At 41.8% G+C, this 24,378-nt stretch overlaps 1 protein-coding gene across 1 annotated transcript in view; it reads right to left on the bottom strand.

The window, feature by feature from the left end:
- LOC124596265 (dynein axonemal heavy chain 7) overlaps positions 1-24,378 on the bottom strand; it is a 1,038,560-nt gene that overhangs the window by 612,490 nt on the left and 401,692 nt on the right. The gene's annotated exons all lie outside the window — the stretch shown is intronic.

The following is a 24,378-nucleotide window of genomic DNA, read 5'->3' as shown; positions in this document are numbered from 1 at the left end:
ATTTTGAAAGCTAGGCATCATTATTGATTTGACTAAGGTGTTTGATTTTGTTGATCACAAAATACTGTTCCAGAAGTTGGATTGTTATGGAATATGGGGAGCAGCTCACAACTGGTTCACCTCTTACTTTAACAACAGACAGCAAATGGTCATTATTCACAGTGTTGAGACTGGTTGTGATGTGGGGTCTGAGGGGGCACAGTCAAATGAGGAGGGGGGGGGGGGGGGGGTTCCCCAGGGATCAGTGTTGGGAACACTCCTCCTTCTTATTTATATAAATGATATGCCCTCTAATATTACACGTAATTCTAAAATATTTTTGCTTGCAGATGACACCAGTTTGGTAGTAAAGGACGTTTGGCTGAGTTTCAAATAGTGCAGTTCATGGCATAAGCTCATGCCTTGTAGAAAATAAGCTAATGCTGAATCAAAGTAAGACTCAGTTTTTACAGTTTCTAACACGCAATTCAATGAAACTTGATGTTTTAGTTTCGCGGAATAGGTATATGATCATTGTAACTGAACAGTTCAGTTTTCTACGTGTTCAGATACATAGCAAACTGTCATGGAAAGTCCATGTTCAGGATCTTGTTCAAAGACTCAATGCTGCCATTTTTACTATTTGAATGGTATATGAAGTAACAGATCGTTCAACATGAAAAGTAATCTACTTTGCTTATTTCCATTCACTTATGTCATATAGTATTATATTTTGGAGTAACTCTTCCCGTTCTCAAAGGATATTTTTGGTTCAGAAACAGGCAGTTTGGGCAATAAATGATTAAGTTTGCAAACTTCTTGTCAACCCCTGTTCACTAGTCTCAGTATTCTGACATTGGCCTCTCAATATATATATTCTTTAGTGTCATTTCTTGTTAACAATATCAGCTTATTCCCAGAAATTAGCAGCTTTCACTCAGTTAATACTAGGCAGAAATCCAATCTGCATTTGGATCTCACTTCCTTAACTCTTGTGCACAAAAGTGTGCAGTATTCTGCTGCATCTATTTTCAATAAGCTACCAAAAGTACTCAAAATCTTAGCAGTAACCCATGTGCTTTCAAATCAAACTGAAGCAATTCCTCATGGGTCATTTCTTCTATTCTGCCGAGGAGTTTCTTGAGAAATTAAGCTGATTCCTTTGTGATACGGTTGATTGCATTTACTTAAACTTATGGCTTGACTTTCTTGGGTTCACAAATGTTTCATTTTATAAGCTATTACTTTGATATTGTAATTTCATGTGCTGACACATTCCATGACTTTGGAGAGTTGCTCCTCAATTTCGTCCTATGGAACAAGATGTGTAAATAAATAAAATAAAAGGGAAAGCACTTACTATGAGTATCACAACACACACGAAGATGACATGCATACAAAAAGAATAAATGTTCCACTTCAAACCACACATGCCACGTGGCTATGGGCAAGACAGAAATGTTTGTGTGGGGATCCACTCATGGTTCCATGTCACATCTATTGATAAAGACTATCACACCATGTTTTGCCTGCAGATCACGTCAGTGCCGCCGTTGAAGTGGGAACTGAGTGATTTTTTACTGTTTTCACATCTGTCAAGTGGTGAGTTGGCTTTTACTGCCCATACCCATGCACCAAGTTCAGGGTGTAGACTCAGGCAACAGTAATTGATCAAATATGTAATTAAATAACAATACATTTATTGTCAATGGTTGGTACACTAAAAAATTTGTAGAGGTACTGTCTGAAATGTTCACATGCAGCAGTCACTGACAAACAGCCGGTGAGACGGGTGGTGATATCCGGAGCTTGATTGGAGATGAGAGTGGAGCTGGAGAGATGGCTCACGAGATACAATGTCTCAATGGCAGGTAGCACATGGGGTGTGTGCTGGCTACCGTATTTACTCGAATCTAAGCCGCACTCAAATCTAAGCCACACCTGAAAATGAGACTCAAAATAAAGGAAAAAAAATTTCCCGAATCTAAGCCGCACCTGAAATTTGAGACTCGAAATTCAAGGGGAGAGAAAAGTTTTAGGCCGCACCTCCAAATCAAATCAAAGTTGGTCCACTGTAATATGAGACACAATTTAGTTCGAATGAATGACGATACAGCTACAGTAGTTTGGTTAGAGTCGTAAGCTTAGCAGTTAAGCTTTACCAGGTAGCCATTGCTATGCATCAGGCGCTCCCTCCATATTTGTATGGGTACACTTCCTTTTTCACGTGCTTCGTCTGGTTTCAATCTATTGCTTATTTTGCTTTGATCTGATAAGTGCCATTTTCTTTGTTATAGGTGTATATGTCACTCTAAGCTGAAAATGCATTACTGTACTGTGTCATGCATTGTTTGTCGCATTCTGATAGTGCATGTTTACAGTCTGTCGCCGCTCACGGCATGGCTTGCTTTTGTGTGCGCTACTGCCGCTAACAATAAAAAAAAAAAAAAAAGAGAGAGGAATCATCTCATTAGCGAAACAATGGCAAGAGACTGCTATTTGTTGTTACTTACACTGCTGCTTTCTTTGATAATGATCAACAAGAACCAAATAATAGACTGCGTATGATAGAACATGTTCTGAACGAGAGTTAAGCGAAAATTTTTCTCTGTTTGAAAATCTTTGCGGCCGCTTCTTTAGTACATCAAATTCTGCACAGAAATTAGAGTCATCTTAAATTTGAAAATCTAGTCAGCTGCCGTGCTGCACTTCTGACTGTATCACTTAATACGAATATAAACATGACACGATACGTATATTCTTCCGCGTTTGCTGTTGTCTCACTCTAGTTTCGTAGTTTATTAGGCAGGCAGGATTTAAATGAGATAGCAGCAAACATGAAAGAAAACATGGCAAAATGTTTATATTCGTATTATTCTTATGGTGAAGAGAATACTGCGTGTGATTCAAAATTCATAAAAGTTCCTATTAGCAACTATCTCTTGTCACAGGTAGGAAAAATTTCAGAACGTAGAGTTGGCCATATTGACAAACATCCCAAACAGTCTTGCCAGTCGGATTTTCATAGTACACTGAAATTCTGCTACATTCGAAGATGAACAATACGGAGTTTGTATTTACTTCGTTGGATAATGTATGAAAATGCAATGGTCGCAACTCGTCTTCCACCTTTTTTTTTTTTAATTTATTTACTGACGCAGAGGTTTTGGCACCAGTATTTATCTTTGTGCCTACAAACCATGCCTGTGTAACGCTACATATATTCCATGGCAGTTCGTTGTGGCGGCACCTACCAACATTTTTCAGAACTTCCGCTTGCTTTGCACTCGATTCTAAGCTGCAGGCGGTTTTTTGGATTACAAAAACCGGAAAAAAAGTGTGGCTTAGATTCGAGTAAATATGGTACTTTGTGCACTGAGACTTCATTATGACAAAGCTAGGACATTTGAAATGTCTGCACAGTCGACTCACGAAAAGTAGACCACTGGCTGCTGTTGTGGGGGTGCCAGTGCGCCTGTGTGGGGCGTGGCCCAGGCAACTGCCTGGGTGGGGTTGGGGGTAGGCTGATATGCACATTGCTGCATGGTGACAACTCACGGGCTATGCATGTCACCAGCGACTATGGGAGTGAGCTCTGCCTGACTAGTTGCATGGGGAGTATCGTCCTTTGACAGGTACTCCACAGGGTCAAAGAAATGAATGGAAGCCATAGTGGTCAAGAAGTAAGTCAGCTTGGCTCAATCAGTCAAGACTTTAGTCAGCTTGCTGTTACATTTGATCTGAAGAGTCTCCTCATCATGGGAGATCATGCAGTGCAGTCCAGACTAGGGCGGCATAATTGTGGCTGTATCACATGAACCATTGCATGATTGATAGCACATCCCACATCTCCTGGAACATGACCTTTGGCATGAAATGGGTGTGGCATATTTGCCATGAGTGATGTTGACGCTGTTTTCAAAGAGAGGCAGTGAGTGAAGCAGCTCGGATAGTGCAGACCTGTGGGGCAATGGATTGGTTGTTTAGTCTACCACATGTATGACTTTCAAGTTTGTCTGGATGGGCATTTTCTGGACAAGAGGGACATGCACCAGAAACAAGAGTGGACACCTTATGCATTTGGTCAACCAGATTTAGAAGCAGGTAGTGGGTCATTAATATCCATGCTTCTCCTGGTGGCTCCAAGCTTTTACACTGCTACTCACTGCACAGTGGCTTTGGATGCTCAGTAAGCTACTTTTAGTTCATTGATTTGGTGAGACCATGTGGCTTTCATAAAGATTGATCCTTCTCCGTGCTGTGAATGTGATAATCCTTACTGATTCACTTCCTTGCTCATGTTTCTGTATTTCTGCTTCTATGTCAGACTCTGTTCAGCCTCCTGTATTGTTGTTGTTCCCTGTTCCTGTGTCTGGCCAGTCAATTTGAGGAGTGTGTTGCTCATATGGAAACATAATAACCTCAATTTCGTGATTGTCATAGAGTTGTGATTCGTGTGTTTTAAATTATTGGGGTTTTGGGCTCCTTGGGATTACGTAAATTTTTGTTAAATGTTTTAAATTACTGGGGTTTATGGCTCCTTGGGGTAATGTAAATTTTTGTTATGTTCAATGTTTCATTATATGTGATGTTCAAAATACTTTTTTGCCTGGTACATTGTGCACTAATCACCAACTCGCTTCCTTCAGTTATTGGGAGCCCAGAAGCTTATGCATCTTATGGGGACAAATTTTGTTGCATGTATTTTGGAGGGTTATACTTCCCAGGCAATCTTTTGTTTAACTTAGGTTGAGTTCACCAGCCAACTGTTCATGTCTCCCTTTCACCTATGTTTTCCATCCCACATGACAGTTAAGTATATACTGTTTCCACCTTGTGTGATTTGAAGCTGAATCTTGGTTGGCCACTGAACTTCTTAACTATCAGGTGTAAGTGGGGATGGTTGCCTTGGCCAGTATCCTTATTATCATTTAGTGACTTACCACAACTGTTTTTTCTATACAGCCAGCGTATATCCTTATCTGATGACTAAGTTTTTACTCATTTCACTTAAAGTTGCTACTCTGTTCATCAGGCTATCTTTGTATGTTATGCCTTGGGATGTGTAGCCACTGGCTGCTTAGGAGGAGTGTGGTGAGCAGCATATTGGACCTGTGTTATGTAATTTTGGGGCCGTTTGTCCAGACTACATTGCAGTGGTTTCACGTCAACCAGTTTTAATTGTTTTTCTTTTAATGAAATCCTTTTAGATAAACCTGAATTATTTGTTGTACTTTATTCAAACATACACTAAACATGTTTACTGTCTGCCTGGTTTGAAGACTGTTTATCTGTCATGTTATACTGGTATAGAACACTGTTATTTGGGGCATTCTTGAATTTTGTACTTAATCGTATAGCTTTTTAACACAGGAAAAGAACCTTTCAAGAGACTGTTTTATCAATTACCAGTAATTGTTCTCAAATTGTTGTATATAATGGATGGTTTTGTCTTAATATATCAAGGTCCTATTGACCTAATTGGTAAAGTTACTTTTCCTGAGGAGCATTACCAAAAATCATGGTATGAATGTTGTTCTATCCTTATTTTACCCATCCCTCTCACTCCCAGGCAACATAACATCAATAGTGTGTACCATTCCGGTAGCTACAGCCTTCTACACGATGAAAGGATTCCATCAGTTGGTAGATAAAATGCTCACTGAGGGTGTTATAAGGCCGTCCACCTCACTGTATGCATCAACAATATTCATCTTGCCTAAAAATAGTGGGGGCAAAGGGGGGGGGGGGGGGGTTTCCACTGTTGACTATTGTGTCCTTAATCTGAAAGTGATCTTTGAATCTGTCCTCCTTCCTGACCTACAGGGGTGTTTCACACTTCTCCCCAGAGCCCACTATTTTTCCATTTTCAGTCTTAACCAGATGTATTACAAGAATCTCCTTGCCAAAGAACCAAACGTGGCCACTGCCTTTTGCACTGATTGGAACTTCTATGAATTCAACTGGGTGCCTTCTGACATTTCTACCAGGTCAGCAGTTCTTTCTAGGTTACTCGATTCCATGCTCTTGAGATCTGAAGTTCAAGTGTGTGTATAACTACTTGGATAGTGTTGTCATTTAGAGCACTAGTTTCTCCAAGCATTTGGAGCATTTGTGACTGTTTTTGGATGGTCTGAGGCAAGCAAGGCTAACTGTCAAACATCTTAAGTTACAAACTGCCTATCGGCTTCTGTCTCGGGTTCTTCGGCTAATGTTCTTTTGATGATTTTGCTGATGTTTCGCCAGCACGAGTGGCTGGTATTGTCAAAGCTTCACCCCCCACTGCCGGTGATGGAGGGTGAAGCTTTGACAATGCCAGCCATTTGTGCTGGTGAAAAGTCAATAAAATCATCAGATGAATGTCAGTCAAAGAATCCAAGACAGAAGCCAATAGGCAGTTTGTCAACAAGTGGCCACATAAGCCTTAACAATTTCGTATCTAAAGTTACCTTAGCTCGACATGCGATACCTTTTCTCAGGCATCTAGTATTGGCTGATGGTATCAGGACTGATCAGTCTGGGGCCTGAGCTATTTACAGTTTCTGCCCTCCTATGACTACGAAATGGGTAGCTCATTTCATCTGAAAGGCAAACTTCTTCCAAAAATTCATTCCAAAGTTTGCTGAGCTAGCTGCTCCATAAACCTGTTGGACAAAAAAGGGTGAGCCATTTGTCTGGAACCACAGTCAGCAGGTTGTGTTTAATGTGCTTAAGCTCACGTGCACCAGTTCTGGTCATTCCTGACTTCAGTAAACCCTTTGCGATCCAAGCCAATGCCACTAACTCTTGGGTTGCTGCAATGTTTGCTTCAGGTGCAAGTTGGCGAGTAGATTCCTTAGCCTATGCCTCTAGGTGCCTGTCTCCAGCCAATACAGCTGAGAAGAAATACTCTACTCATGAGTTGGAAATGTTGGCCATCCTCTTTGGGCTAGAGAAATTTAAGTATTACCTCAAACACTGAGAATTCACATTGGAAACAGACAACCAGGCCCTTAGTTGGATTCTGGCTTGCATGGATAAAAATGGCTGTCCAAATTTCCACCTTCTGATTCAACATGCGCCACATTAGGGGGTGTGGTAATATTGTAGCAGATACATAGAGCAGAACATTCCAAGAGAAGGAGAAGGGTTCATCTCTCCACAGTGTCAAGGTGGCCCAAGGTATTGTTAATTCAGTGCTTACTGGGGTTCCAGTATTGTTTGCTTACCTTGCACAACCACAAGAGCAGAACACCAAGTTGGGCTCAATTTGGGAGCAGTTGAGAGCTGGTCAGCAAGTTCCTGGGTACAAACTGCAGAAGGACATTCTCTGCCGCTGTGGGTACCAGGAAGAAAAGCTGAAAATCTGTCTGCCTGCCATGCTTGTCCTAGGTGTTTTCAAATATTATCATAATTCTGTTGTGTGTTTGTGTGTGTGTGTGTGTGTGTGTGTGTGTGTGTGTGTGTGTGGAGAGAGGGGGGTGGGTGTCATCTGAGGACATATATACCATTCACATGATCTGTGAGTCCCTAACTTGGACCACCCTGTATTATGATGTTAGAAAAGTTTTTAGTCACTGTTAGGAATTCAAGATGGCTAAGGGTAATTCCAATGGGTTTACGGGGTTGCTTCAATCCACTTGGGTAGAAGATCCCATGGACCATCTTACATGGACCCAAGGTGGGCAGCGCTATATATTTGCGGTGGCTGATGGTTTTATTTGGTTCAGCTGGCTGCTCCCCAGCAGCAGTATTACTGCCAGCCAAAGTATTAGGTATTTGAGTAAGATTTTCTCTTGGTTCAGTCCTCTGAAGGTCACTGTCAGCAATCATGCACCTTGTTTCTCTTCGAGGGAATTTTTGGAACTTCTGTTTTTCGATCAGCAATTAAACACATCACCACAACACCTTATTACCCCCCAACCTTCATTTGTGGAGCAGGTTAATCATAACTTAGAGTCTTCTCTGATTGTTTTTCACTCTGAGGCTCAAATTAAATGAGATCTTCCCTTACCATTGCTGAAACTAGCATTTAATACTCTCAGACATGAGGCACCAAAGCTACCTATGTTTCTCTCATGTTTTCCTATACCCTTAGTTCCTCTTTATCAAATATTGGGCCATACATGGCCTGTTGCACAATGATATTAGTCCTCAGTTAATCAAGGATAACTGTCATAGAGTCATGGTAAATATTCAGAGAGTCCATAAAAGGAAAGCAGAATGGTAAAACAGGGCCAACATCAAGGGAACGTTCAGTTCGGTGATGTAGCCTTCATATTAAATTTTGGGGGTAGAGACTCTACAAATTAAGGCATCCAGAAAACTGTCACATCACTTTGTGGGACTGGAGGTATCCACTTCGGTCACTCCATGAAGAGAGTGGAAAAAAGTTGTAGGTGCAGTGTAGCTAAGTTAAGAGAGGTAGTATTAATTAAGTCTTCCTTGTGAGCCCTAAATTGTCGTGCGATCAATAGCTTGCACCATGTCTCCTGAAACACTATCTTTGGCATGAAGGGGGCTTGGCACATTTGCCACAACTGGCAATGAGACCATTTTGTGGGAGAGGCAATGAGTGAAGCAGCACGGGCAGCACAAGTCTGGGGTGCAACGGACTGGCTGTCGGTTCTACCACTTTTGTGACTTCCAAGTTTGCCTGGCTGAGCTTCTACTGGACATGAGGGACATGCACTAGAAACAGGAGCGGACATATTGTTCCTGTGGCTGATCACATTTGGAGTGGGCAGTGCAGTGGGTCATTGTCACCCATGAATCTCCTGGTGGCTACAAGATTTTCCATTGTCTGTCACTGCACAATGGCTTTGGAAGGTCAGTAAGCTACTTTTAGTTTGTTGCTTTGGTGTCAAGACCACTGGGCACTCAGATAGATTGATTTGCTCCCTGCTCTGAGCTTGATAATTATGACTGGTTTTGTTTCTGCATGTGTTTGCATCTTGCTGCTGCTACACAGACTTGGTTCAGCCTCCTGTTGTTGTTGTTCCCTGTTCCTATGTCTGGCCAGGCGATTTGAGGGGTGTGTCACTCATACAAAAACATAATAGCTTCAATTGGTACCTGTCATGACAGTTGTAATTTGTTCTAAATTATTGGGATTTTGGACTGTTTGTATTTATGGTCAGTGTGTCATTATTTGTGACATTTAAAATATTTCTTTTGTCTGGTAGATTGTGTGTTAAATTGCCATGACGCTTTCTTTAGTTATTGGGAGCCTACAAGCTTATGCACCTTACAGGGACAAATATTGTTGCATGTATTCTGAAATATGTTTTCTCTACCACGTAACAGTTAAGTATTTACCATTTCCAACTCATGGCATGACTTGAAGCTGAAGCTCAGCTGGCTGCTTAACTTCTTTACAATCAAGTGTAACTGGGGGTAGTTGCCTTGGCCAGCTACCTTATTATCTTTTAGCGACTTATCAAAACTGTTTTGCCTATGCTGCCAGCATATAGCCTAATCTGATGACTTGGGTTTTTACTTGTTTTACTTAAAAGTTACTTCTCTGTTCATCAGGCTATAATTGTATGTTGTGTCTTGGTGCATCATGTACCCACTTAGAAGAGGAGGCGTGTGAAGAGCAGCATATCACAGCCTGCCCTAAGTAATTTTGGGGCCGTTTGTCCAGACCACATTGCCCAATCTGTAGTGGTTTCTTATCAAGCAGCTTTAATCATTTCTCTTTCCTTTTAATGAACTCCTTTTAGGTAAACCTGCATTTTTGTTGTATTTTAGTCGAACACATTCTAAAGGTGTTTACTGATCGCCTGTTAGTGGAGGCAGTCTCGAGTATTGTACTTAATTGTTTATCCTTTTAACAAAGGAAAGGACCCTTTGAAGAAATTGTTTATCAATTATTAGTAACTGTTCTCAAATTTATTTATCTAATTGGATGATTTTGTCCTAATATGTGAAGATACTGTTGACCTAATTGGTAAAGTTACTTTTCCTGAGCATTTTTAACAAACATTTTGATAACATAGATGTCCAGACATTATTTTGCCTGGCTCTTCCACTTCCAGACAACATTACACCAGTAGTGCATACCACCACAACCATGTGCAACACAAAATGCATGCAGCACTGTAAATCAGCTTGAACAAATAATATCCCAGTGCCATGCTGTGTCCGTGTGTGGCTCAATGGCAAGCCAATGGTCAGGCTGTGGCACTGTGTGGTGGTGGTTGTTGTTCCTCCTCCGTAAATTCTTCAAGGATGGCAAGTACTGAACATAGACAAGGTCTGCAGGTCAAACACCGATCTTGTCCTTCTGTGTTAACTCACAAGCTGAGCAGTAAGAATGGGAGTTCTTGAGTCCAGGTGATGATGTGACACATCAGGGACACTTTCAGTGTCCAATAGAGCTGCTGCATCAAGCCTTTAGGTGCTGGTGATAGCTGGTCTTTCAATGTAGCCACATGCCACACACTCATGTGACCTGTGTATTCAGCACTGTCGAACTGGCAGCCGTGGTGTTGTTATGTGACTGTGGCAGCTGAAGTATGCCACCAGGTGTTGATGAAGGCAGTGGCAATGGTCTCGGTGGTGATGTACACGATTCGTATTGTCTCTGGCCAGCATGTGATACTGGTCACTATGTCACTAGATACTGCTCGCCTTGGGACAGAGGAAGGGGGCCCACAATGACCACATGGATGTGTGCGAAGCAGCAGGTTGCATCAGGGAAGTCACCCATGGGTGCATGGGTTTAAGAAACAAGATACATACAATAAAGTTATTATAGTTTTACAGCTCTGGCTTTGAGCCATCAGCAGATTGAGTGAGATGGCTTGGCCTTTTCTAACACCAGCACACTGGTCAGTCAGTCAGTTGGTCGCTAAGAGAGTGGTATCAGACGCATGACGAACCAGGGCAGCAGAAATCTGGCCTAAGCTCTCGCCCACTAACTGGGAAGAGGACACAGGCCCACAGATGGACTGAACTACAACAGATAAAAATACTAAATCAACAAATTTTTAAATGCAAGGATGATGAATTACTAATGTGGAACAAACCAATTCGACTTAAGGAAGTGAGTGTTATGTTTCTACATTAGTCTGCACAAACAGTGTCTTTTCACATCAGCAATGGCTTTGAATTAAAGCTTCAAGAAACTGGGAACTCAGCCATAATTCAGGCAATTAATGTAGTTTCCAGAACATCAATAATGTCCATCAAATTCAGAGTAGAATATTTGGCTTATAAGAGCACAGTGATTTGTCTAACAGTCACGATTATAAAGCATTTTGACTATCACATATTATGCTGCGCTGGAACAATGGCTGTTGTAACGGGTGGATTACCAGTACTGTTTTTCTGGGGGAATGCTGAGGGATGCGTACCCCTAAACTTTTTCATCGACAAAGTAATTCTTTTATGGTGTTGAGAACTTGGATGGGTACCAAAGATTTATTTCAAGGGCACCAAAGATTTATTTCACAGCCGTAAACTTTTTATTTCATTTTTTCGTGTTGATAATTGCAATACAAACAATACCAGTGCAGTTTTTGGTGGGAAAAGCAATGTCATTCACTGTTCCAAGCATTTCAAAGCTGCAGCAACCATTCTCGACAACTGAATCACAGGCAGCCAGTTCAGGAGTATTTGATGGAGAAGAAAACTCCAGTATCCCTCCCTCCTCTTTAGAATGTACTGAAATGTGTTCCTATATCAACGAGTGAATGTGAACCTGGGTTTTCCCAAATGAATATGATCGTCTCGCCAACAAGAGCTTCATTTCATCTTTCCACAGTCAGCAATCTGATGTTCATAAAGTTGGTTGGTCCTCCACTGATATTGTTCCAGCCCATGGACTATGTACGCTCTTGGTTCATGAAAGGCAGACATCTTGCTACTGATAGCAAGAGTAAAGTAAGAAGGCATGAAGACTACAGCAGCCATGAACTAAAGTCAGTTTGGAAACGGTTGTAATGCTATTAATGTAAGTTACACTGTAGTTTTATAGTTAAATGAATTTTCATCTGTATTAAAAATTGGGTCAGTTGAAGATCAGGATACCACCCATCATCTGTGCCATTTCGGGAGCCAAACAAGGTTACAAAAGATTTTTGTAGTGTAGTTTCTATTTATGTCCATGATAGGTGTGGATGGTTTTTGTTGTATTGTATCTTTTAGTGGTGTTTTATAGGTTGAAATACGTGTTCCGTAATATTTCCTTGTATTGTTTTGTATGTCGGAGGGTTGATTGGACTCACCTGTTTCATTTGAGGTGTATTATAGGTCAATTGAAGTGTACGATACCATTTTCTTTTGTTGTTCAGGGGTTGATGGGAATCACATGCTTCATTTGAGATGATGTAAACTGAAGTGTTTGATACCACATTCTCTTGTATGTCTGGGTGTTTCCTGCTACTGCCTGGTTCATTTGAGCTATAAAGTCATCTGAAGAGTCCATCACAATTTTTTTGTATGACGTCATGGCTAATAGCAGACGGGTGTATCCCACGCTTCAGTTGTAAGTAATTTTAACTGCATTATATCCAATGTCGGAGTACCCTCAAACTTTTTTTTAGATAAAAAGCACTGTGGATTACTGTGCCTCAACAAATGCTAGAACTCCACTAAAATTACAAAGCACAGCAGAACATTGTCCTTTACATGTAAACATGCAATTACCAGTTTAAATGTCTTACCAGCCTCAGAAACAGGAACTGGCCACATGCACTGCCGAGCAGTCCTGGATGGAAATCAGCACCAGAAGGTTGTCACTCCACCCAGTGGTGATACTGGCTCCAAATACCACATATGCCAACACAGAGGCAGCAATCCCACTGAGCAAGGCTTGGTCCCTTTCCTCAGCTCTGCACACACCACTCGCCACATACTCCCCAAGTTCCTCTCCTTTTCACAGTGCAGCACCCCTTATATGCCCCATAGCCTCACTTGTTGCTGATGTACCACTTGTGCCCTCTCTCGGACCTTCCTCATACCACCAAACAGCCAATTCTGCATGCTAGGAACATGAACCAAAATGCTAGCACTATACTGAATCAAGTGCCATGGATCATTCTTGAAGAGCCAAAAGGGGCTGATGATCACTGTTTTTTGTATGTCTTCCAGTGCCACAGGAATATCCATTTACATCTTTGGGTGGTTGATCTTGCTGAATATATTTGAGCCCACCAACACGTACCTAAAAATCTAGCAAGAGTGGCACTGGGTATCTACTGGCACCATCTTTGAATTCAGTATGAAATAGTCCCCACATGGGCACTATGAATTGTTCTTTTTTGCAACTAAATGTAACACAGAGGACCACAGACTGCCCGAGGATCGCATGGTGCCTTGCCGCAGCATGGCCTCACACTCTGCCTTTCATATTGCAGGCTGATCAGGTGTGAGGGAATGTGACAACACGAGGTGTAGGGTTTGGGTATGGTAATACAGTGGTGATATTTGACTTCCCTCAGTGTCCCAGACAGGTGAGGGAATTTCTCCAGGATGCCTGTTCACAGTCTGGAGCATGCCATGGGTTTTGCGGTGAAGAACACTGCCTGCTGTTCTTGTCCCACTACCCTCAAGCTCTCGTGTTGGAGTCAATCATGTGACTGATTGACTTGTGTGGTAAGTGTTGCCACCTGGGTGGCCAACTTCTGCACTGGATGGTGTAGGCCAGAGTCTAAGGCAGAAGTTGCTGGAGGTGTATGCTGCCATGGAGGTGTGGGTGTGGCGTCATAGGCTGCTGTGACCGTGGTACTCGGCACTGTTGCCAGCATGTTGTGTAACAATCAGCAAAGTTTGCAGTGGCATCCAGCTGCATGTGTGTCTGCTTGGTCAATACCACTTTCACATGTTTGGTGTGGCTGCACACAGAGATAGTGCATAACAGCGAGTCTGGGACCATGTCAGACTGTGGGAGGCTCCGCAGGTGGTACAGAAACTGAAAAGGTCTAAGGCCCGCATTTCTGTTCGCACAGAAATTGGAGCAACTGTCGTTCTTTCGATACTGAAATCCATCAGATCACTCCCTCCATCAGACATTTATATGTGGACTGCATTGGTGGGGTGGTGATTATGTCCTGCTCTTCAGTTGCGTAGTTTTGATCAAGCTGGCTCATGATGTGTCCAAATTTGATGAGATCAAAAGTGAAGTTGTTACTAAGAAAAACTGTTTCTAGTTGGGTAAACGACATACTGGTCATTGGGCCAAAAGCAGAGCACACTAACCAACATGTGCCTGGCACTAGTTGTCACCACAGCGATGGCAGGTGGCATCTGTGTGGTGCTGTTTAGCGCATGAAAATTTTCATGAGCTGGTTCCACATGAGTCAGATCCATGTGTGCAGTTCATAAGTGTAGCTCATTCTCCAGGAGCTGACTGCATACTGACAGCTCTTCTATTGCCTCCATAGTCATCAGAATGCGATGGCCGGAGTGGCCAAGCAGTTCTAGGCGCAACAGTCTGGAACCACGCGACCGCTACGGTCGCAGGTTCGAATCCTGCCTTGGGCATGGATGTGTGTGATGTCCTTAGGTTAGTTAGGTTTAAGTAGTTCTAAGTTCTAGGGGACTGATGACCTCAGAAGTTAAGTCCCATAGTGCTCAGAGCCATTTTTCATCAGAATGCAATAGCTAAGTTCTCACGCACAGAGGTAAACACACACTAAAGGTAATGCGACAAAAACATGAAAAATCACCCACAAAACAAGAATAAAAATTCTGTGTTCAAATCGTGTGTGTGTGTGTGTGTGTGTGTGTGTGTAAGCACAGAAACATTGGAGTCTTCTTGCAGTTCCGCATCACTTCCACTGATCAAGTGCATCACCATGTGTTTTGCCTGCAGATCATGTTGGAACCACCAGTGAAGTGGAAAATGGATGTTTTTTACTGAATTCAAGTCCATCATGTGGTGAGCTGGCTTTTAGTGCTGCTCCCACACACTAAGTTCAGGGTTTGAGCCCAGGTGATGGTAACTGATCAAACACGTGAATACATAATAATTCATTTACTGAAACTGGTTGGTACACCAATTGCAGAGTTATTGTCCTAAATGTTCTCTTGCCACAGTCACGTGCCTGCAGTAAAAAGCTTGATCTCTGATGCTGGAGAGTGCACAGTCCTCAGTGATCAAGCACATAGTTTGGTCTTGTGGCTGTGGAAACACAGAGAACATGTGTCTGGCTAAATATGTAAATTACGTCTCTTAACAAGGAACACCATTTAATTCATGGACACTACAGGATGGAGCAAATGACTGGCTCCTTTTCCATTTTCACATACGCATCGGTTGGGAGTGTACATTCTGCTCAACCCACACAGTCTGCAGCTAACAGAATCTGCGATTGGTGTAAATGTCCACAGGGTACAGAGGTACAGGTCACATTGGTTTTCGCTTTTGTCTTTTGCGACTCCATGGACACTGCACCATTGCCAAATGGTGGTCTATGGTAAAATCTGCACTTGCAGGCGAATACTGGTGTGCTGCTGTTCATGCAATTCTGTGGTACAAGTGCCACAAATTCATTTGGTCACGCAGTGCCGTAGTGTTTTTGACAGCAGGTAGTAATTGTATTGTTACAACTGTAGACAGACAGGCCCACAATCACCTACTTTCACTGGTACCATGTTAAATACTACCAGTATTGCAGAACCTAATGGTATGTGGCTTTTCTTTCAATGTCTACACACCGGCAATGCATTTGTGTCTGGCATTCAAACAAGAACATGCTCCCATCCAGGTTATAACATGGGAGCATTCTCTGGCACACGGATGGAAAAATTTCTTGCTAGACTAGGTTTGGTGGGAACAAAAAGGTGCACAAATGCTTAAATCAGTCATGCCTGTTAGGGTGGGAAACTATTCCTATTGGGGCACAAAATGGTACTAATGAATCTGACAGAAAGACTAAAGAATGTAGTGGGGATTGCAACATAAAAATGAAATTGAATAATTGTTATGTACAGCTAGAACACCCCATAGTCACCAATTGCATCTTGTAAGTTACAAAGCCCTGGTGGATGATTTAAAGATCTATCCAAAATACCATCTTAAAAAGTAACACTTAGGAAACGTACATCTATAAATAATGGCATCCTCAAATAGTGTCTTTAAATGTTCTTCCTATAAAATTACAGCTCCAAACAGGTCAGTACTGAACCTTTTTCTCATGGGCATGTCACAGAATAATCAGCATAACCATGACTCTCATAAAGTTATATGCTAATCTATTTTCTTCTTGGCGCACATACACCGAAAAATCTCTATTCAAAATGTGAAATTAGCGACCTTCACACTTTTTTTATATTACTACATTTAAAATCCAGTCCACACAAAAACCATCTCTATAAATTCTGACTGAGTGAGGTAGAACACTGGACTCATATCTGGGAGGATGACAGCTCAAATCTGCAACTGGCCATCGTGGTTTTGGTTTTCTGTAATATGCTCCAGGCAAATCCAGGGATAGTTCCTTTGAAAGGGCACAATTAATTTCCTTCCACATCCTCAACAAAATATGAACTTATGCTCCATCTGTAATGACCTCAATAATGACAAGACATTAAACCATACTCTTTCTTCTTTCTCCAGATTAAGCATAACAGCAATATCACAAAATTATAAAACAAAAGTAGGTTTCTCCATGTTATCGATACCTGCCATTGTCAACTAGATGGCAGAAAAGCGAAAGAGTTGCAACACAATCTTGTAGGTAAAAATGGGACAATGTAAATGCAGGCAGCTGAGCATGTGCCACTTGTGTGGCAGCAGAGCACCAATGGCAATGAGATAGAAGTGTATTGGATCAAAGACAGATCCCTCTGACAGAGCAGTTGCAGCCAAACTGCAGGGCTGCATGGCAAGTGTGGCCATTCCAGATTGTACACCAGTGTGCTGTGGCACCCACAGCACATTAATAATGGTGGTGCGGCACTCTAAAATTGTCACCCAACACAGAGGACCAAACATGAATCAAAATGTTGTGGCATCCCTTCAGGCCAGACATGAGAGGACGTCGTTTATATTAAGTTAGCTGGTCACTGATCCTGAAAAACAGAGTCAGACATGAGTGACCTAGTCATCTGCTCTGTAGAAAACTATAAGAGAGGAGGGGGGAGGGGGGGGGGTGGCATAAAGCTGTCTACTGTGAAAGAAGGCATGAACACAAGAGAGCGTTTCTGTGTTGGAAGGCTGGCAACAAAGAGAGAGACTATATTTTGCTTTGCCCTCCAAAATGCAACCAGTAACCACAAATGATTCATTTCCCACATTTCCTATTGGTCACTAGCTTAGCCTGTTTAGCTGGTTTTATCAGCAAATGAGGAAAGGGTAGCATGATGCTGATAGTCACAGGTTCTGTCAGGCAAATAAGAACTATGGGAAGTTGCACTGGGGAAATGTTTGAAAGATGAGACTGTTTCATTTGAAATAAAACATAGTATAAAAACATTTTAATATGTTCAGACTCGTTAGCCATCTTGTCAAAGGGGCCACAATCGATTGATTATAATACATTTTTATTTGATGAAGCGCAATAATTCAGTATGAGAATATAAACTGACTGAATATTCTGAAGAAACAGTAGTTTTCAGTGCAGCAATGGACCCTAAACAAAATAATTTTGTCTCAAAAAATGAACAACGAGATCTCTGTGGTAAAGATATACTGTCTCTACTGAAACGATGACATTAGTAGGAGAAAGATCATAGAGAGAAAGACAATCCTTATAAATGACATGTTCATCTGTTGTTAAGTGACTGGAGCAGCTGAAGCATGCTACTCAGGAGAAGATGAAGGCCATGGTGATGGTCTCAGTGGTGATGTCTGCTATTGGCATCATCTCTGGTCAGCGCATGAAATGCTCCAGTATAATTAGCAGAAACTGCTTGCCTTGGGAGAGAAGAATGTCTACATGAGAATGTCTACATGTGAAATGGGACTACCTTTCCATTCCTATCTGAAATTCCTTCCTCATGTCAACATCCTCTGCACAGGTCAATTTAGCTCAAATTTTTAACTTTCTGGACATTATGATATTATGTCCATACCCAGTTCCAGTAGTAAACTCATCATCATCATCATCATCATTTAAGACTGATTATGCCTTTCAGCGTTCAGTCTGGAGCATAGCCCCCCTTATACAGTTCCTCCATGATCCCTTATTCAGTGCTAACATTGGTGCCTCTTCTGATGTTAAACCTATTACTTCAAAATCATTCTTAACCGAATCCGGTACCTTCTCCTCGGTCTGCCCCGACTCCTCCTACCCTCTACTGCTGAATCCATGAGTCTCTTGGGTAACCTTGCTTCTCCCATGCGTGTAACATGACCCCACCATCTAAGCCTGTTCGCCCTGACTGCTACATTTATACAGTTCATTCTCAGTTTTTCTTTGATTTCCTCATTGTGGACACCCTCCTGCCATTGTTCCCATCTACTAGTACCTGCAATCATCCTAGCTACTTTCATATCCGTAACCTCAACCATGTTGATAAGGTAACCTGAATCCACCCAGCTTTCGCTCCCGTACAACAAAGTTGGTCGAAAGATTGAACGGTGCACAGATAACTTAGTCTTGGTACTGACTTCCTTCTTACAGAAGAGAGTAGATCGTAGCTGAGTGCTCACTGCATTAGCTTTACTACACCTCGCTTCCAGTTCTTTCACTATGTTGCCATCCTGTGAGAATATGCATCCTAAGTACTTGAAACCATCAACCTGTTCTAACTTTGTTCCTCCTATTTGGCACTCAATCCGTTTATATTTCTTTCCCACTGACATTACTTTCGTTTTGGAGATGCTAATCTTCATACCATAGTCCTTACATTTCTGATCTAGCTCTGAAATATTACTTTGCAAACTTTCAATCGAATCTGCCATCACAACTAAGTCATCCGCATATGCAAGACTGCTTATTTTGTGTTCACATATCTTAATCTCACCCAGCCAGTCTATTGTTTTCAACATATGATCCATAAATAATATGAACAACAGTGGAGACAGGTTGCAGCCTTGTCTTACCCCTGAAACTACTCTGAACCATGAGCTCAATTTACCGTCAACTCTAACTGCTGTCTGACTATCCATGTAAAGACCTTTAATTGCTTGCAAAAGTTTGCCTCCTATTCCATAATCTTGTAGAACAGACAATAACTTCCTCCTAGGAACCCGGTCATATGCCTTTTCTAGATCTATAAAGCATAGAGACAATTCCCTGTTCCACTCATAACACTTCTCCATTATTTGCCGTAAGCTAAAGATCTGGTCCTGACAACCTCTAAGAGGCTTAAACCCACAATGATTTTCATCCAATTGGTCCTCAACTAATACTCGCACTTTCCTTTCAACAATACCTGAGAAGATTTTACCCACAACGCTGATTAAAGAAATACCTCTATAGTTGTTACAATCTTTTCTGTTTCCATGTTTAAAGATTGGTGTGATTACTGCTTTTGTCCAGTCTGATGGAACCTGTCTCGACTCCCAGGCCATTTCAATTATCCTGTGTAGCCATTTAAGACCTGACATTCCACTGTATTTGATGAGTTCCGACTTAATTTCATCCGCCCCAGCCGCTTTATTGCACTGCAATCTATTGACCATTTTTTCCACTTCTTCAAATTTGATCCTATTTCCATCATCATTCCTATCCCATTCTACCTCGAAATCTGAAACATTACTGATCGCATTTTCACCTACATTGAGCAACTCTTCAAAATATCCCCTCCATCTGCCCAAGGCATCCACAGGATTCACCAGCAGTTTTCCTGACCTGTCCAAAATACTTGTCATTTCCTTCTTACCTCCCTTTCGAAGACTGCTAATTACACTCCAGAATGGTTTTCCAGCAGCTTGACCCACAGTCTCCAACCTGTTTCCAAAGTCTTCCCATGATTTCTTCTTGGATGCTGCAATTATCTGTCTGGCTTTGTTTCTTTCTTCAACATAACTTTCTCTGTCTACCTGGGTTCTGGTTTGTAGCCATTTTTGATACGCTTTCTTTTTCCTTTTACAGGCTGCCTTGACTGTATCATTCCACCAAGCTGTTTGCTTCATCCTACTTTTACACACTACTGTTCCAAACATTCTTTAGCCACTTCTAGTACTGTGTCCCTGTACCTTGTCCATTCCTTTTCCAATGACTGTAATTGACTACATTCAACTAACTGGTACCTTTCTGAGATCGCTGTTATGTACTTGTGCCTGATTTCCTTATCCTGAAGTTTCTCCACTCTTATCCTCCTACATATGGACCTGACCTCCTGTACTTTCGGCCTCACAATCCCAATTTCACTGCAGATTAAATAATGATCAGTGTCATCAAAGAATCCCCTGAATACACGTGTGTCCCTCACAGCCTTCCTGAATTCCTGATCTGTTATTATATAGTCAACGACACATCTGGTTCCCCTGCCTTCCCAAGTATACCGGTGAATGTTCTTATGTTTAAAAAAGGAGTATGTGATTACTAAGCCCATACTGGCACAGAAATCCAAGAGTTGTTTCCCGTTCCTGTTGGCCTCCATATCCTCTCCAAATTTACCCATAACCTTTTCATACCCTTCTGTTCGATTTCCAATCCTGGCATTAAAATCACCCATGAGCAGAACACTGTCCTTGTCCTTTACTCTAACAACTACATCACTGAGTGCCTCATAAAATCTATCCATCTTATCTTGATCTGTCCCTTCACAATGTGAATATACTGACACAATCCTAATTTTCTTGCTAGACACTGTCAAATCTATCCACATCAGTCGTTCGTTTACATACCTTATTGCAACTACGCTGGGTTCCATTTCTTTCCTGATGTAAAGCCCTACACCCCATTGTGCTATTCCTGCTTTGACTCCTGACAGGTAGACCTTGTATTCTCCCACTTCCTCTTCTTTCTCACCCCTTACCCGAATGTCACTAACACCTAAAACGTCCAGCCCCATCTTACTTGCAGCCTCTGCCAGCTCTACCTTCTTCCCAGAGTAGCCCCCATTGATATTAATAGCTCCCCATCTCATTGCCATTTGTTTGCCAAGTCGTATCTTTGGAGTCCCTGGTTTGTCAGTTAGAGGTGGGGCTCTGTCACCTCCAAAGGTCCGAGGCATTTTGCTCTGATTGTTGCCAGCATCATATTTAAAGTACCAGGGAAGCAGGTTGCTAGCATTACTTGCCCCGAGTCCCATTGGGTTTTACCCCTAACGGCTGAGGGACTAACCGGTGGATTTGGTAGTCTTTGCCGTATGAGCACAAAGGTGACCACGACTCAGAATATGTCCGAGATGCCCAGCCTTATTCCAAAGTAACTGGTATCCCGACTGTCGGGACCACTTACTTGGCCACTCATACGTTGCCCGTGGTTCATGAACTAGGACATGACTACAGGAACCCACACCATGAACCACCAGTAGTAAACTGCCCTTTAAAAAATTAGTGTAAATAAGTTTACTATCTCAGATTACACCATGGACCTTGCCATTGGTGGGGAGGCTTGCGTGCCTCAGCGATGCAGATGGCGGTACCGTAGGTACAACCACAACAAAGCGGTATCTGTTGGGAGGCCAGACAAACGTGTGGTTCCTGAAGAGGGGCAGCAGCCTTTTCAGTAGTTGCAGGGGCAACAGGCTGGATGATTGACTGATCTGGCCTTGTAACACTAATCAAAACGGCCTAGCTGTGCTGGTACTGAGAACGGCTGAAAGCATGGGGAAACTACGGCCATAATTTTTCCGGAGGGCATGCAGCTTTGCTGTATGGTTAAATGCTGATGGCGTCCTCTTGGATAAAATATTCCGGAGGTAAAATAGTCCCCCATTTGGATCTCCAGGCGGGGACCACTCAGGAGGATGTCGTTATCAGGAGAAAGAAAACTGGCGTTCTACGAATCGGAGTGTGGAATGTCAGATACCTTAATCGGGCAGGTAGGTTAGAAAATTTAAAAAGGGAAATGGATAGGTTAAAGTTAGATATAGTGGGAATTAGTGTAGTTCGGTGGCAGGAGGAACAAGACTTTTGGTCAGGCAAATACAGGGTTATAAATATGAAATCAAATAGGGGTAATGGAAGAGTAGGTATAATAATGAATGAAAAATAGGAGTGTGGGTAAGCTACTACAAACAGTATAGTGAACGCATTATTATGGCCAAGATAGACACGAAGCCCATGCTACTACAGTAGTACAAGTTTATATGCCAACTAGCTCTGCAGGTGATGAAGAAATTGATGAAATATATGATGAGATAAAAGAAATTCTTCAGGTAGTGAAGGGAGACGAAAATTTGATAGTCATGGGTGACTGGAATGTGAGAGTAGGAAAAGGGAGAGAAGAAACGTAGTAGGTGAATATGGATTGGGGCTAAGAAATGAAAGACGAAGCCACCTGATAGAATTTTGCACAGAGCACAACTTAATCATAGCTAACACTTGGCTCAAGAATCATTAAAGAAGGTTGTATACATGGAAGAATCCTGGAAATACGAGAAGGTATCAGAAAGATTATATAATGGTAAGACAGAGATTTAGGAACCAGGTTTTAAATTGTAAGACATTTCCAGGAGCAGATGTGGACTCTGACCACAATCTATTGGTTATGAACTGTAGATTAAAACTGAAGAAACTGCAAAAAGGTGGGAATTTGAGGAGATAGGACCTGGATAAAGTGAAAGAACCAGAGGTTGTAGAGAGCTTCACGGAGAGCATTAGGGAACGACTGACAAGTATGGGGAAAAGAATTACAGTAGAAGACCAATGGGTAGCTTTGAGAGATGAAATAGTGAAGGTACCAGAGGATCAAGTAGGTACGAAGACGAGGGCTCCTTGGGTAACAGAAGAGATATTGAACTTAATTGATGAAAGGAGAAAATATAAAAATGCTGTAAATGAAGCAGGTAAAAAGGAATACAAACGTCTCAAAAATGAGATCAACAGGAAGTGCAAAATAGCTAAGCAAGGATGGCTAGAGGACAAATGTAAGGATGTAGAGGCTTATCTCACTAGGGGTAAGATAGATACTGCCTACAGGAAAATTTAATTTTTCTTTGGAGAAAAGAGAGCCACTTGCAAGAATATCAAGAGCTCAGATAGAAACCCAGTTATAAGGAAAGAAGGGAAAGTAGAAAGATGGAAGGAGTACATAGAGGGTCTATACAAGGGCGACGTACTTGAGGACAATATTATGGAAATGGAGGAGGATGTAGATGAGGATGAGATGGGAGATACGATACTGCGTGAAGAGTTTGACAGAGCACTGAAAGACCTGAGTCGAAACAAGGCCCCGGGATTAGACAACATTCCATTAGAACTACTAACGGCCCTGGGAGAGCCAGTCCTGACAAAACTCTACCATCTGGTGAGCAAGATATATGAGACAGGCGAAATACCTTCAGACTTCAAGAAGAATATAAAAATTCCAATCCCAAAGAAAGCAGGGTTGACAGATGTGAAAATTACCGAACTATCAGTTTAATAAGTCACAGCTGCAAAATACTAACGTGAATTCTTTACAGACGAATGGAAAAACTCGTAGAAGCCGACCTCAGATCAGTTTGGATTCCGTAGAAATGTCGGAACACGTGAGGCAATACTGACCTTACAACTTATCTAAGAAGAAAGATTAAGGAAATGCAAACCTACATTTCTAGCATTTGTATACTTAGAGAAAGCTTTTGACAATGTTGACTGGAATACTCTCTTTCAAATTATGAAGGTGGCAGTGGTAAAATACAGGGAGCGAAAGGCTATTTACAAGTTGTACAAAAACCGGATGGCAGTTATAAGAGTTGAGGGACATGAAAGGGAAGCAGTGGTTGGGAAGGGAGTGAGACAGGGTTTTAGTCTCTCCCCGATGTTATTCAATCTGTATATTGAGCAAGCAGTGAAGGAAACAAAAGAAAAATTCAGTGCAGGTATTAAAATCCATGGACAAGAAATAAAAACTTTGAGGTTCACCGATGACATTGTAATTCTGTCAGAGACAGCAAAGGACTTAGAAGAGCAGTTAAACAGAATGGACAGTGTCTTGAAAGGAGGATATAAGATGAACATCAACAAAATCAAAACGAGGATAATGCAATGTAGTCAAATTAAGTCGGGTGATGCTGAGGGAATTAGATTAGGAAATGAGACACTTAAAGTAGTAAAGGAGTTTTGCTATTTGGGGAGCAAAATAACTGATGATGGTTGAAGTAGAGAGGATATAAAATGTAGACTGGCAATGGCAAGGAAAGCGTTTCTGAAGAAGAGAAATTTGTTAACATCAAGTATAGATTTAAGTGTCAGGAAGCCGTTTCTGAAAGTATTTGTATGGAGTGTAGCCATGTATGGAAGTGAAACATGGACAATAAATAGTTTGGACAAGAAGAGAATAGAAGTTTTTGAAATGTGGTGCTACAGAAGAATGCTGAAGATTAGATGGGTAGATCACATAACTAATGAGGAGGTATTGAATAGAA

Source organism: Schistocerca americana, chromosome 2, assembly GCF_021461395.2.
Source record: "Schistocerca americana isolate TAMUIC-IGC-003095 chromosome 2, iqSchAmer2.1, whole genome shotgun sequence".
In the NCBI taxonomy this organism is placed as follows: Eukaryota; Metazoa; Arthropoda; class Insecta; order Orthoptera; family Acrididae; genus Schistocerca; species Schistocerca americana.
This window is presented reverse-complemented; position numbering and strand designations above follow the sequence as displayed.